The sequence below is a fragment of the Cervus elaphus genome, chromosome 28 (genome assembly GCF_910594005.1).
Source record: "Cervus elaphus chromosome 28, mCerEla1.1, whole genome shotgun sequence".
Taxonomy (NCBI): domain Eukaryota; kingdom Metazoa; phylum Chordata; class Mammalia; order Artiodactyla; family Cervidae; genus Cervus; species Cervus elaphus.
This window is the reverse complement of record NC_057842.1, coordinates 22,621,850-22,636,944: the sequence shown is the minus strand read 5'-3', so window position 1 is coordinate 22,636,944 and position 15,095 is coordinate 22,621,850. Positions and strand designations below refer to the sequence as shown.

At 43.1% G+C, this 15,095-nt stretch overlaps 1 pseudogene; it reads right to left on the bottom strand.

Moving 5' to 3' along the window:
- The window catches only part of LOC122685247, a 31,006-nt pseudogene extending 17,778 nt beyond the window's left edge, over positions 1 to 13,228 (bottom strand).
- Between the last annotated feature and the right edge of the window lie 1,867 nt (positions 13,229 to 15,095).

Genomic DNA, 15,095 nt, shown 5'->3' with positions numbered 1-15,095 from the left:
AAGATTCCACATTTTAGTGATATCACAGGATATTTGTCTTCCTCTGTCTGACTTGCTTCACTTAGTATGATAATCTCTAGGTCCATCCATGTTGCTGCCAATGGCACGATTTCATTCCTTTTTGCTGTGGGTCGGTCTCTATGAAGGCTACACATTCTTCTTCAATTCATAGCTCCTTTGCTTCTGCTGAAACCTTGTTTGCTACTCAAGCAACTTGAGCAGATCTCCAAAGACTTATTTCTAGGGGACACTTCCGTCTACATTCACCATGTTTCACCATGTTTCACCCATGTTTCACCATGTTTCACCCATGTTTCATCCATGCTTCACCCATGTTTCACCATGTTTCACCCATGTTTCACTGTGTTTCACCCATGTTTCATCCATGTTTCACCCATGTTTTGCCATGTTTCATCTATGCTTCACCCATGCTTCACGGTTCATCCATGTTTCACCCATGTTTCACTATGTTTCACCCATGTTTCATCCATGTTTCACCATGTTTCATCCATGTTTCACCCATGTTTTCCCATGTTTCATCTATGATTCACCCATCTTTCATGTTTCATCCATGTTTCACCATGTTTCACCATGTTTCATCCATGTTTCACCGTGTTTTATCCATGTTTCACCCATGTTTCATCTATACTTCACCCATGTTTCACCATGTTTCATCCATGTTTCACTGTGTTTCACCATGGATATCCAAGTTCATCTTTCCAATTGGATTTTCTAACCACAGCAGTGTTTTCGGTGGCTGCAGTAGGACATGAATAGCAAGATGAGGAAAGTGTACATTGTTAAGTAGGAATAAGACAGGATTCAGTGTGTGGGATTCTCTGGGTTGGTTTCCTTTCCAGTCTCCCAAACCACACAGTTGGTCTCGGTATTCTTGGGCTGCTAGAAGGCCTGCCAGAAGGCCTGCCAGTCGCCTTGTCTGCCTCCAGCGCCCCCTCCTGGGTGCTCTACTATTGCAGAAGGCTGAGCACATGTGTATCCCCCAGTCACTGGCACTTCAACGAAGCAGCAGCACTAACAGTTGTCTGAGCCTCTGATAGCAGCTGGGGCTCCCAGCACCACACACTGTGAGATAAACTTACTGGGCCTTTTCCCTCTTGATGTCTTTTGTACAGGAGCAGTGTCCAAAGTGTCTTACTGCCATCATAATCACCTTCATTAAGAGGGCTCCCCCAAAGATTTCACACTTCGTCAGTCTATGATTGGCCTCTGGATTACCTGCTCACATTCACTCAAACCGGCTTCTCTCACAATCTTGCCCAGCTTAATAAAGACAGTTAGCCCTCTAAACTTGGAGTTTGCCTCTGTGGATATAACCAGCCACAGATTGAAAGTATTCAGAAAAAAAATCCAGAAAGTTCCAAAAAGCAAAACTTGAATTTGTCACACTCTGGTAACTACTTGCATAGCATTTACATTATATTAGGTATTTCAAGTAATCTAGAGATGTTTTAAAGTATACAGAAGGATATGTGTAGCTTATATGCAAATAGCATGCTGTTTTACGTGAGGAATTTGAGCATCCTTGGATTTTGGTATTCACAGGGTGGAGATGGGGGCACTGGAAATGAGAATAACTCATAATCCCCCCAAATGAGAATAACTGTCATCCTACTCAGGTGATGAGGCTCTTTACCAGAGTTCTCCTTCATTTTTCTCTTTTTCCCATCCTGTATTCAACCCAGCCAGAAGTCCTTTCTGGTCCAAACCAGTCATCTCTGGGGAGGATTTCTGTAATCTTATGTGGTTTTCCCGTTTCTATTTCTATGTCCCTCCCAGACTCAGCACACAGATAGTGTAGTGTGTGTGTTAAACTACAGCCAGAGGATCCTTTTAAATGGCAATGTGGATTCTGATACTCTTTTGTGACAATACTCTAAATGCACTGACCAAGCCAAAGTCCTCCCTGGGGTCTCCATGCCCCATGTGATTGTTCTCCTGGGTGTCTCTCTGACACAATTCACACACTCAATCCCTCGCTCACTCTGCTTGACACACTGGCTGGTCTTTGCACATCCCCTGCCTGCATCTGCTCTTGTGCAAGCCTGCCCTGGATCCCTTGCACCTGCTTTTCCCACTGCCTGGAGCTTTTGCCTCTGGACAGCCCAAGGCTGGCCCCTCAATTCACTCCCTTCTCTCCTATAGAGAGCTCTACCTAGAATGTTACTCCCATCAGCTCATCCTTCTTTGTCTTTTATCATAGCATTTATGGTGATCCAGTATCATATTATGTATTAATAATTTATTAATTTATTTATTGCATCTGCCTAATAAACTAGGACCCATGAGAGCAGGGGCTCTGTTTTGTTGTCTGCGGGATCACCACACTGAGACAATGCTTGGCATCTAATACGTGCTTCATATGTATTTGTTGAAAAAATGACTAGATGGCAAACTGGAACTTAAGACAAACAGTCCTTATTTCTCTGCTTTGTTTTCCCCAAGGACAATTCTGCCAAAGGTAATGATAATCCAGTATGCAAATAACGTGGAGGTCCATGATCAGAAACTGACTGTAATTTGAACTCAAGTCCTGTTGCGTCCCTTTCTGGCTCCCTGTAGGCGGTTGTAATAACATTTTATAATAATCTGCCAGGTGAAACTTTAAACTCTAAATTCTTTCCCTCTAGAGTCTCTGAGTAACAGTCCCAGACCTGATCATGCAGAGGATGTGCAGGAGGTGATTTACTGGAATGGTGTATATGCCAGCCTGGGACTGGCACAGTGATGTCAACGTCGTATTTGCTAAATTATGTTGCTAATGAGGGCTTTCCAGGGAGTCTCAATGACAGACTCCTCATTTACTTCCAGAGCTGCAAACTCAACTCCAACAGCCCCTGGAACAAGCTTGACAACATAAAGGCATAAATCCCTCTTCCATTGAGCAAAGAAATTATGTCATGACTCATGTTTACCCTGTGTAATAGCAAATGAAGGTGAACATTTATTATTTACTTACTTGGGTTCTTTCAGTTTTTTAAATCATTCTAGTTGGACTATAAAGCTTTATCAACTGTCTTAGACTGACCTACATAGCAGAGTGGAGGAATTTTTTAGTGGCAGTTAGAAAGCTTAGATTTGTTTCCAGCGATGTGTAAACTTGTGGAAGCAGCTTGTCTCCCTTCTGTCCCTTTTTATAATGGAGGATAATATCGTTAAAAACTTCCCCAGATCCAATTTTCAGGAAATAACAAGTCTCATCCGCTTCCCCTTCTATAGCAAAAGAAACAGACAACTCAAAACATAAATAGAAAATATATTTATGGAATAAGATTTGACTGTGTACAAATGTACAAATGCATGTGTAAAGAGTGTGTGTCTCTCAAATTCTGTTTGTCAGTATTTGTAAGTTTCCTGCATTTCTTCATACATCTAGCACATAAATATTTACTGAGCATCTATTATGTTTCACTTGCTTTGCTAAATAGAGCCAGAGCTAGGCCATACAGAGGACAGGTAGGGATGTATACATGTATTGCTTTTATCAATTAAGTTACGAGAATATGTTTTCTCTGACAAAAATCTGCTTGAGTTTGATAAAAGTTTGAGGGGAAAATAGAAGGGGTTATCAATATTTCAAAAAAAGTCTTATAAACCAACCACTGCAACAAATTGGATAGTTGGGTTGTATCTACATGACTCTTGCAGAATCAGATGGCAGAAGTTCAGGAAATATTTGCAGCTTTTGAAACTGGCCTCTGATTCCCCTCTTAACAGCATTTATTTCATATCCGTGGTTTGTTTTGTAAATCTCTTCCTGAGGTTCTAGGGACCTAGTGACCTCCCCATTGCCAGAGCTTCCAGTACCCAGAGAGGGCCTAGCAGCTCAGGAATGAGGAGGTCAAAGGTCCCACGCCTTCTGGAGGAAATGTTTACCATGCTTGTTTGGGAAGCAATTTGTAAGTATGCATTTTCCATCTCACATGACATTTGTGGAAAAACTTACTTCAGACCTGGCCTTAAAAAAATGGGAACGAATTTGAAAAAGAACAGACACGTGTATCTGAACATGTATCTGAAAAGACACCAAATCACTTTGCTGTACATGTGAAATGAACACATTGTTAATCAAATACGTGTATGTGTGTGTGTTAGTTGCTCAGTCATGTCCAACTCTTTGTGACCCCATGAACTGTAGCCCACCAGGCTCCTCTGTCCATGGAATTCTCCAGGAAAGAATACTGGAGTGGGTTGCCATTCCCTTCTCCAGGGGATCTTCCCAACCTAAGGATCAAACCCAGGCCACCTACACTGCAGGCAGGTTCTTTACCATCTGACCCACATCATCAACTATACTCCAATATAAAATTTAAAGAATAATAAAAACAAAGATATTGATCAAGAACCTCCAATTCCCCTTTCTGTACCTTTCTTCTTAAAGATGACCTCCTAAGTTTCCTGGAGCTTCATGTGCTTTGTCCACACGCAAATCTGTTTTTAGGAGGTGATTTGGCTAGAGTCAGTCACACCAAAGTTCAAATGTCAGGTGTGACTTTCTCCTTTTCCATAGGCATTTACACTACTAACAAGACTCATCACTTCAGTCAAGTAGAATCATGTCTGAACTTCCTTTACCACCTATTAATCAGAAGTTTAGAGTGACTTTCAGCTCTGATGTTCTGTGGTTCTAAATATATATCAACATGAAGTGGGCAGGCAGGAGGGAACATTGCAGGTAAAATTCTTTGTGGAAGACCCTATTCTCAATTAGGGTGATTTTCCTTACAAGTATTTCCTTAAAGGAGACTTCCCAGTTGGCGCCAGTGGTAAAGAACCCACCTACCCATTCAGGAGACCTAAGAGAAGTGGGTGCCATCCCTGGGTTGGGAAGATGCCCTGGAGAAGGAAATGGCAACCCACTCCAGTATTCCTGCCTGGAGAATCCCATGGACAGAGGATGCTCCATAGGGTCGCAAAGAGTCAGACACAACTAAATTGATTTAGCCTGCATGCATCCTCACAAATAACAAAACACCTAACCACATTTTAACCAGTAAAGTCACTTAGTTACTCATGTAACAAGAAGTCTAGGGGTAGGAGTTTCAAGAGTGAGTCAGCCATACAGTTGAGATACTACATCAGTCTCTCTGCTGGGCTTGTCTTCTCATCGTGGTTCCCAAAGGTACCACATGGTTCCAAGCATCATATCCTCAAAAAAGTGTTCAAAGAAGGACATCGAGGGGAGGGCAAAGGGGTGGACTCATGGGCCCTTCCCCTTCTGTCTGGAAGGAAACTCTCTGAGTCCCCAGCAGATCCTCAGGAATCACATTGGCCAAGACTGGGTCATTCTGCCACCTCTAGGGGCAAAGAATTGATAGAGATCAATCCTCAGTTATGGGCTTCTCAGGTGGCACTAGTGGTAAAGAACATGGCTGCCAATGCAGGAGACGTAAAAGACTCGGGTTCCATCCGTGGGTCAGGAAGATCCCCTGGAGGAGGGCTTGGCCACTCCCTCCAGTATTTTTGCCAGGAGAATCCCATGGACAGAGGAGCCTGACGGGCTACATTCCATGGAGTCACAAAGAGACAGAACTGAAGCAACTTAGTACGCATGCACTCCAATCCTGAGTTATGTTCTAGGGTTAGGCATACTGGAAACTGATCAAAACAGAGATTTTGCTACCAAGGAAGCAAGGGAAAGTGCTGCTGGAAGGCAGTCCGGCCTGGAGGGTGTCCACCACAGTCTTGCAGCCACATCACCAAGAAGCTATTCTGATCAGGTCTATGGCCAGGCTGGAAAATAGGTGAGTCAGACACCTGGACTCTCTCTAATTCCCTCCATTCCTTTCTTGCAAATGTTCAGGTTAAGAGGGGAGGAGGCTGTGACAGAGAACAGATTGCTGTTGTTCAGTCAGTCGTGTCTGACTCTTTGCGACCCCTCGAACTGCAGCACACCAGGCTTCCCTGCCCTTCACTATCTCCTGGAGTTTGCTCAAACTCATGTCCATTGAGTTGATGATGCCATCCAACCATCTCATCCTTTATCACTCCTTCTCCTCCTGCCCTCAATCTTCCTCAGCATCAAGGTATTTTCCAGTGAGTCAGTTCTTCACATCAAGTGGCCAAAGTATTGTAGCTTCAGCTTCAGCATCAGTCCTTCCAATGAATATTCAGGGTTTATTTCCTTTAGGATTGACTGGTTTGGCCTCCTTGTTGTCCAAAAGACTATCAAGAGACCGCCAGCACCACAGTTTGAAAGCATCAAATGGCGATGTTCTAAATTAAAAGAGAAAGGAGATGTTGTAGCACTGTGCTCAACTTGCACATATAAGAACTTGCCTGTTTTTATATTTTCTCATATTTTTAATTCTTCAACTTGAATTTATTCTGCTAAACATCTTCTTTAATCAAATCTGCAAACTTGCTAGAAAAAGCAATAGAGCTTTTTTTTTCTTTTTTTTTGGTGGAGCTACCCTCTCTCACTGAAATGGTCCAAAGATGATTATATTCAGTTTTATTTTCAAAATCTCCACTTACCAAAGGCTAGCATGCTAAGAAAACAGATGGTTTGATCTAAAGCTTCTTTTGTTGGAGGCAGGCTAATGTTTTAAACATTATGCCAAGATTTGATTTGAAATTTTAAAATTGTTGTTTTCCCAGATTAAGCTTGGGACACTATCAAAATTCTTAGACAGTCTTCATGAGGGGAAAGCAAAATTTGTGCATGAGGGCCAATTTAAGAAAAATAAGAATGTTTAAAAAACACATATTTCCCAATCAAAATGAAAATAGTTTTATTGATCCCCATGGAGAAAAAGTCTGTTTTTTTTAGGACATATGGTGCCTATTGCATTCAATAGAAGAATATCAGTTTACAAGTTCTCCCTTTCTTATGAAACAATTCAAGAAAATATTTTTATTATTCGCTGTCGTGGTTTCCCTTCTTTTTTAGCTGCTAAAATATTGATATATTAGCATCACCATATAGAAGCATACTTAAATTCACTTTTCTAATCTTTCATCTTTTATAATTGGATAGAGTTTGAGTTCATGACATTTGCTTATACACATCATTTTGTGTTAGCTTTTAATTAACATGTCAAAAATATTTTTTTCCCGTTTACAGATAAGAAAACTGAGATTCAAAAATATAAATAATTTTCCTAAGGTCACAGAACATTAGCGATGGAGTTAAGGCTAAAATGAGATTGTCACACCCATTGCAACTCTTACTAGCGCCTATCCTATGTCAAGCCTCATTTGACCTGGAAATAAGAAAAACAGTAGTAATCAGATCTAACATTTACTGAGCACTGGATGCCAGGCACTGTCCTAAATATTTACATGCATTCCTTCATTTAATCCTCACAAAAACACTATGAAGCAGAAATTCTTGAATTTTCCACTTTGCAGATGTGGAAACTGAGGTCTAGAGTCTGGGATCAGGTCACATTGTGAGAAATGGGGGCTTGTTGGCTCCTGATCATGTAACAAACACAACCTGTCTGTGCATAGGTTACGGGAGCTGGTCACAGATGGGCGCTGGAGCCACGACTGGCTGCCGGGATATACGGCTCTGTTTGCACCATCGCTGCATTTTTTCATGACTCTCAAGTTGCCATGGTGCAAACCCGACTCAAAGAAGGTGACGCAAAAAGGATGTCTCTGACTCGTGGAATCCAGGTGAGGGCTGAACAGCCAGACCACCCACCACGAGAAGGACAAGGATGCCACTGGTCTCAGGAGCCGCTGGACCCAGGAACTTCTGTGCTCATTGAGTGTTTGTCATCTCTTGCCTTTGTTTTCTTGTGCACTGGCTCCATTCTTTTTTCACTGCCAATGGTTTTTTTCAAATGGTAGGAACCCTAGTCACCAGTATTTTACAAAATTCATCATTTGACTTTTGCCAACAAAGAAGGTCTGACTCTCTTGGATCTAGTCAGAAAAAAATCCCACTGAAGAGCTCTGATTGGCCTGGCTTATATAAGAAGCCACCCTTGGACTGGTCAAATGTAGCTAAGGAGACACATCGCATAAGAACATGTAAGAACTGACATGTATTGCTGTTTTTGTTATTCAGTTGCTCAGTTGTGTCTGATTCTTTGCGACCCCATGGACTGTATACACCAGGCTTCTCTGTCCTTCACCATCTCCCAGAGTTTGCTCAAACTCATGGCCTTTTAGTCGATGATGCCATCCAAACATCTCATCTTCTATTGCCCTCTTTTCCTCCGCCCTCAATCTCTCCCAGTATCAGGGTCTTTTCCAACGGGCTGGCTCTTTGAATCAGGTGGCCAAAGTATTGGAGCTTCAGCATCAGTCCTTCCAATGAATATTCAGGGCTGTGCAGTTTGTGCATTTCACAAAGTGCCTGCCTGAAGGATGTGTGAGAATGAAATCAAGCCAATACTCTGCTCACCAAACCACGCAGCCTGGAGCAGAGATCTTCCCAGAGGCAGGGTTGCCCTCTATTTCTCTCAGACACTGGGACTTACCAAGCTGGGCACCCATTGGGTTGGGTCTTTTTTTTTTTAATTGAGCTATAATTGACATATATCATTATGTTAGTTTCAGGTGTAAAATGTAAGGATGTAATACTTACATATCTTGTGAAATGAGCACCACAATCAGTCTAGTTAATATCTGCCTTAGCTATAAATTTTTTTTCTTGTGATGAGAACTTTTAAGATCTACTCTCTTAGCAACTTTCAAATATGCACTGTATCAGCTATAGTCACCATACTGTACATTATATCCCCTGGGCTGACTAACTTTACAACTGGAAGTTTGTACCTTAAAACCCTTTCACCCATTTCAATCTCCCCTGCACTCCCCACCCCGGCAACCATCCATTTGTTGTCTATGAATGAGCCCTTCTGCCTTTTTGCCACACAAAGGTATTGATTAGGTTTGTGGCTGCCCTTTGTAAAATATGACCACTTCCAAGGAAATACCATATTTGTAGATGGAGGAAGAAAAGGCAAGTATTAATTTCAGGACAGAGGAGATACTCAACAGAGCAATGAGTGGAAAACTATTTCTATTTCATGTAAATTAAAAAAAAACAATTCCACAATTAAGTCATGAAAGAAGATGATAAATTGAGTCTATTATGTGAGCAAAATCCAACTGCCCCTTCAAGGCCTTAACAGATCATGAGGAGTGTCTTGTTACTTTCCTAGGCAAATACATGTCCTCTCTTTGAGAATTCAGAACCTCTCTTGCAATGGATTTCAATTAAACAATTTAATGGTTTTTATATGAAAAGACAGTTTGACATTTCATAGAGATGCCTATTAATCTGATGGTCTCTGCTAGCAAAGTGCTACAGAAAGCAGCTCTGTAGCATTAAAATGATATTTTTAACACCAGGTTTGTGAAGCTGTAAAAGCTTTATTTTCAATTTTTTCTTACTTTTTAAACAAACTTTAGTGATTTCTCATGGATCACAGCAAGGTTTTCTCTGGAATACAGTCATCCCACCTCTACCCAGCAGTTCCGGCCAGTTCTCCAAAGCCTTGGTCCTCATGGAGGTAGTACAACTGGGCGTGTCTAATGATGGACGAAGCGGGCTGCCCTTGGAGGATGACCAGACTGCCTTATTCAGGGCAATCCTCAAACCCCAAACCACAAGGCCAAGGGCTCCATGGATTTATTCTGGGATGACCAGTTCCCAACCTATTAGTAATCTTCTTCCCAGAAGACAGTCTCGGGAGGGTGAACTTCAGCATCATCGTCAGGCAGAGGGCAGCAGAGGAAGAATCTGATATTTCAAGAAGATGAGCAGTTTCATCAGCTGCAGTGTCTTCCCGGCTTAAGCAGATTCTGAATTTTAGACTCTCCGTGGCCACTTCCATTTTCCTTGGCCCCTTTCTGTTCCTTCATCTTTCTCCAGTTACCCATCTTGGAGAGTCCACACTCAGGCATCTTTGAGTCGACTTCCCCCCGACCCTGCGATATGAACGAGTTCCATTCTGAGTGCATGTCTGTTAGATCCAGTTTGTTCATAAGTCCAACAAAGTTACCATAGGTACCCAACTAACACAATCACAATATGCACATATATACACATTATGTACACAATGCATATTACATACACACTATAGTACTGTGCTGTAATAGATTTATATTACTTTTCACACAATACATAAAAAACAAAAGGAAAGAAAACATCTTTAGTCTTATAGTACAGTACCTTGAAAAGTACAGTAGTAAGTACAATAGCTGGCACACAGGGGCTGGCATCCAGTGAACGGGCAAGAAAGCTACGGAACAGAGGCGGGAGAGGAGGTGGGAGATGGGAGAGTGAAGGATCGTCAGCAACAGGAGACGGAGGGCGAGCTGCCGTTTCACTCACGCCTGACACTGATGACACGGGTTCTGGTTTCTTGCTAGAACCAGACGCACATTCGCATCTTTGAAAGTCAGCAACTTAAAGGTTCACATGTAGGAGACTTACTGTACCCACATCTTCCTGCTTTTCCCTTCTGCCTCTTCTTACCTACAGGTCTCTGTAGGTCTTCTTACCTACAGATCTTGGTTCAATTAAGTAGTCAGAACCTAGAGAACTGAACAACCATGGAGCATCGGAAGAGGAGGAGAAAGCTGTACCAAGGCCATGGGCAATACTCACTGTCATGAATCTCCTTCTTGCCTTCATTTCTCTTATGTCTCTATTTGCTTCTCAAGCTTCACTCATCCTCTGTTCTCTGCTTATTCCATCATCTCTCTTCCTTCGCCTTCCTACGACCAGACCATTGTTACAGAGTTATTTTGTCAGGAAAGTTAACTGCCTGCTCAGTACATTTCAAATTTGATCATCATTTTCCTAATTAAAACTGTATACCCTTCATCCAAGGACTCGAGAGATTTCCTTTGGAATATGGGGTTGGGGTCCGTGGCCACCATCATTCTGCTGCCTTTGCTCATGTGTGGCATCACTTTGGACCAGCAGAAGTCACATCCACCACTGCTGGGGGGAAGTTTTAAGGGCGTGAAAAGAGAACAGCTTTAAGCAGAGGCCATGCAATGCACACGCCTGCATTAAACATGTAGATAAACAAGAAGCAAACATTCCCCGTTTCATGCCATGGAGGTTCTTGGGCTGCTTGTTACTGCAGCTAATGTTGCAGCCTAGCTGTTACACAACAGGACCTGATGACAACCGTGCAGACAGAATGACGTGTTTCCTACCGAGTAACCCTTGTGGAAAATTTCCGTCTGCAGCATGAAATTGCAGCTTGTGACTCACTGAGATTGAGAAGGCAGGCCAGCGACAGAGGCTACTTCTGGTGCTGAGGGTCTTAGTTTTACTTGTGTGTGTTGGGTCCAACTCTTTGTGAGCCCATGGACTGCAGCCTGGAAGGCTCTTTCCTCTGTCCATGGAATTCTCCAGCAAGGATACTGGAGTTGGGAGCCATTCCCTTTTCCAGGGGATCCTCCAGACCCAGGGATCAAACCCAGGTCTCCTGCATTGCAGGCAGATTCTTTACCCTCTGAACCATCAGCGAGGCCCTACCCTCATCCCAATATCAGAAAACCTCCAGGAATATCCCTGCCTTAGACCCTCAGCCCCAGAGAGAAGGAAAACTTTCTCTCCTAAGTGCCTTACAAAATCCTTATTTCTTATCCCAGGCCTGACTGTTTCCCAAGATGACTGATTCCAGGAGTTGCTTCTCCTTTTGAGGAAACTCCATCCTCACCTTCATATACTGTGAACTGTTCTGTGACTCCAGCAAGACCATCACATAAATGTACTGGAAGGAAGAATCTAAGTTCCGCTGCGGAAAGAACCCAAGATTTCAGCAGGAAGGCTCAGGGTTCTGGAAAGGTCTTTTGTGTGCTCTGCATCCCGGTATCAGGAAAAGATTTTTTTTTTTTTTTTGCTCCCTTGCATTTTGGTGTTTTATTATTTCCAAATCTGAGTTATATACAGGATAACCAGGGCACTGTTTAAAAAAAAAAAAGGAGCTAAAACAGCTTGGCTGATGTGGCCAATGGGCCCAGCCCCCACAGCCCTGCCCTGGGAGGGCGTCTCAGGGCTGGGGGCCTCTGGGCTCTGGCTGGTTTGTGTGCCTATGGCCCTCCCGGGACCAGCCTGCCGGGGGGCAGGGCGGCAGTGCAGACCGTCCCCTCCCTGCCCCATTCAGCTGGTGTTGCAGCCAGCCTGGTAGGGCAGCGACAGAGCTGACGGTCCTGTCCCCAGAGATCTGGTTGCTGCAGGTGGACACCAGTCCCCCACGTGTCCTCAGTGAGGGTCAGCCCCGGAGGTCCCTGCTCAAAGGAGCTGCTCTGTGCTGGAGGCCGAGATGTCCGGGAACCACCAGGTGACAGAGGGTTTCAGCTCATCCTGGTCTGGGCAGAGCACCCACACGTACAACATTTAGCAGTACCTTGTCCAGGTCGCTCTCAACCATCTTGCCTCTGGGATTCTTGATCACCATCACCAACTGGGCCTGGAAGGTGGTGATTAGCCAGGCCTCTGCATCCATCATTTTGCTGTGACCTTGACTGTCACCAAGTCCTGGATCTTGACTGTCAGCACGCAGGGACGCCCAGCCTAAGGCGTTGTTGCTCTTGGCACACTTCATCTTCACCTTGAAGAACCGATGGAGCACCGGGTCGCTGTCCCTGAAGTCCTTCCACTGCTGGTCCCACTTGGAGTCCATGTACAGCTATCCCCAGCGCCTCCTCCTTGGCCTCAAACAAATTTCTCTTCCTTGAATTTCTCTCCAGCCGCAGGTAGGCCCGGTCTGCCCCGGGATGCTCTGGTCCATCTCCTTCTAGACTCCACGCCCTGGCAGGGGGCCTTGAAGGCAGCGGTCCAGTCGAGCTTCTCCCCGGCTTTGGACAACAAGTTGGCTGACGGCTCGGTGGTCTTGGCTGCTTCTTCCACACCCTCCTTGATTTTCCGGCCAAGATCACTTTGAATGACTTCGTCAAGGCTCACCTTCCCAGAGCCCGTGATCGCCTCCAGTTTCTTTCCTGGTCGCCTCTCTTGTTTTTAGAGTTTCTGATTCGATGGTTCTGTATCTCCTCCTGGCTTCCTGGCCTCATCTCAGAACTTTTTTTTTTTTTTAATACTTTAGTTCATTTCTTTCTTTTCGGCTAATTCCTGTTTGATATTACCGAGCCAGTTGGAGAGAAAGCCTTTTCTGTTTCCTGAGGCACAGAACTTGGACAGGGTCCGCTCTCCGCTCGGCTGGTAGCGGCACCGCTGCAGACCATCTCCGCGGGCAGGGTACCAGCCTGCCCGCAGCAGCACCGCCATCCTGCTGCAGATTCCGCGTGGGGAAAAGCTTTGATTGTGTTTCTAGAGCATTTACTTTTTAGAATTAACTGAACTTTATTCATTCAAGACCTCTTTCTTGTCTGGTGAAATCCTATGTCTTTAAGGGTCCATCTCTCTGTGAAGTCTTCCCTGACTTTGGGAAGGGTGGATCTCTCCATTCTGGGAATTCCACAGCACTGTGCTCCATATCTTTATGACAAAATTACTTCCCTTACTATATTGTGATTTGCCATTTTTTTTTAATGTCTCTCACCAGTTACTTAAAGATGCCTTGCTGAGGACAGGAATTGGGTATATTATTCCTGGGTCTCTCCTAGTGCCCAGCAGGGTACATGGGACACAGGAATTATAACATGTATGTCAATCATATGGATGAGAGGCATCAAAAGGCATCGTCATTTCTCCACTCATTCTTGGGTTGTGCATGTGTGTTTCTGTATTGTGGGAGTACGGAATACGGTTATGTCCATGTAGCCATTGGATATGAAGGGTGTGTCCGTAATAGTCCATAGAGAATCTGTGAAAATAGTTCTTGGGCTGAAATATACAAAAGGCTTGAGAACTATTTATGCAGGCGATCACACCCTGAAAAGGAAGAGTGAGAGCCTTATTTGCCAAATAAGGCTACCCATACCTTGTAGCTATAATCCCATGTTTATCCCTACACCATTGCTTTTGTATTTAAAATCAGAACTTTTAAAAAGATTTTCTTTTCTCTCTCTCTCTTTTTAATGTGCATTAAGGGCATATAATACACGATTGTATACTTAAACTGACAGTTGTGATATTTTTAGTAGAAAATAAAGGAAATGGTCAAATTTTTTTGGTAGGGAGTTTTAAGCCCACATGATAAATCAACATTTTAAACAAATTTCTTCATCTGACTTCTTGTTTTCTGGTTTCATCTCATTGTGTGTGTGTGTGAGAGAGAGAGGGAGAGAACAAGAGAGATGAGCATTGTAAACCTTGTTGAAAAACAACAACCGAAAAAGGAGTGGCAGATTCTAACTGAGTTATTATAGAATTGCATTACTACATTTTTCCCCCTATTATAGGCCATGCTATTTTGTCATTTGTCAACTCCCTGAAAATATCCTTTTTCCCCCCACAAGTCAAAAATGTCTTCTTTAGGGCATACAGGATAAGTTGTAATAACACATTTGATAGCTCTAAGTAATTCTCTGCTACCAATGTACACAGTGAATGTTATTAATGGCAGACTCTTTTCATGGGCCCTGAAAATAGCCAATAACTCAACCTGTCAGCATTTTGATAACTACAGCCTTCAATTTAACATGAAGAAATATCAGATTCAGTTTAGTAGTCTCAAAAGCAATGAATACAGATGATGAAATCTCTTCTTTCAGGCAAAGAGACTGCAAATTATACATAGACACTTATTTCTAATAATGTCATTTCAATTTACTTCTCAGTCGCCTGATATTAGAAGCATTTATTCAGGAATTGGATGAGAATTTAATCATCATTTCAGAGCTCCAGACCCATCTCAGGGACCAATGGAACTGAGCAGTAATGCTTCCTATCCCCTTCCTGCATTTACTTATCTCCTTTCTCTTCTTACTTTCCAAATTTTATTTCTTTCTTTAAAAAATTTTTATTGGAATATAGCTGATTTACAATGATGTGTTAATTTCATATGTACAGCAAAATGAATCAGTTATACATATACACATATCCTGCCCTCCCTTTTAGATTCTTTTCCCATATAGTTATTACAGAATATTATATAGAGTTCCCTCTGCTATACATTAGGTCCTTATTAGTTACCTAGAGGTCTGACAAACCTACACATTGTATTTAAAAGCAGAGACATCACTTTGCCAAC